Below are 1,537 nucleotides of genomic sequence, written 5' to 3' on the forward strand. Positions count from 1 at the left end.
GTTCATCCCGATCCTTCCCTTGTCGCTCTGTCCAATACTCCTCCACCTCCATCGGTCAGTCGGACACGCCTCCCCCTCCTGCGCGCAGCCCAACGCGCCTCTCACCCACTGTCCATCCACTACTGCTGCTGTTTTCATGCCACTCTTCATTCTCCTCAGCGAGGTCAGCAAAAGTTGTATAGTTTTACTCCCTTAATCATTTCTTATTCTTCGCCCAATCCTTCCTTCTCATCGGTTGAAGGAGCAGCGGCGGTGTTAGTAATTGTGTGATTTTCTACCTCAATAATCACTTGAGTTAGCGATTGCCTAGTTTTCACTTGAATCACTAGAGAAGAACCTTCATCCTCACCGGTGGCTGCTGTCGGTAGTTGTCGAACCATTGAAGGAGCAGCAATAATGTTAGTCATTGCATCATTTTTACCACGGCCTTTCAATGAAGCTACTTCAATGGCCAGTTCAAGATGGTCATTTTAGTAGGTATGCGAATTATTATTTTAATTCTTATGTGGATGGTTATTTTATTAGATTATGTTTAGTTATATACAATTAAAATATACTGGATCTTCAATTCACTAGGTATATACGGGTGATTATTTTTATCCTTAAGTGGATGGTTATTTTCACAAGGGGTGAGCAACGGCAGTGACGGTATGTGGCAAGCCAAGCAGCAACGACGAGGAGGAACCCGGCGGCGCCGTTCGTTTCTGGTCTGGAGCGACGCCGATGAGGGGTCCTTGTTGACGAACCAGCAGTGACGATAGGGGCTAGTTGGTGCGATAGCAGCGACGACAGAGAATCTGGGAAGAAGCTGGTGCGTTGGTAAATTCTGGTACAATGGATGGTTAAAATTTTTGAATTACTGAATGGGATTTTTTGGTTGAGTAATTTGGGTGGAGTATTTTTTTTTTAAACTTCATTGGGCCAAATTTTTAGCTTGTTATTTACGTTATTCATATTTTCCGTTGTTTACCTAGCTGGGTCGTTTTGAATAATACTGTACATCCAAGTCTTTTTGTTAACCAAGTCTAATCAAGTTGGTCTAACATCAACAAAGATTAGTTATGGATACTAGTATCTATCTATCTATCTATCTATTTTTATTATATAAAGGTTGATACTTAAATTTTTCTATATTGTGTTTAAACCATATTTTCTTTTCTAACGATGTCATATTAACAATTTTGCTTACTTGGCAAAACTTAAAAATTAACTAATCATTTTTAGTAAAAAAATTAAATAAATAAATAAAATTTTTATCTATTATTATTATTCAATTAAAACACAAAATATTAATTAAATACAATGAATATACATTAAAAAGTGTCATAATAATAGTAATAATTATAAAAATTTTCAGTTACAAATATTGAAATTCAACAACTTATACATGTTAGCACTCTTACTAGTATATTATTTGGTTTACTTTATGCATACTACATAAGACTTTACTACTCTTCTCTCTCGTACCAGTTAACAAAAACTCTTTCAAATAGGTTTAAATTTGTCACAATTATAAAATTATGAATAATTTTATATT

The sequence above is a fragment of the Arachis ipaensis genome, chromosome B03 (assembly GCF_000816755.2).
Source record: "Arachis ipaensis cultivar K30076 chromosome B03, Araip1.1, whole genome shotgun sequence".
NCBI classification, from domain to species: Eukaryota; Viridiplantae; Streptophyta; class Magnoliopsida; order Fabales; family Fabaceae; genus Arachis; species Arachis ipaensis.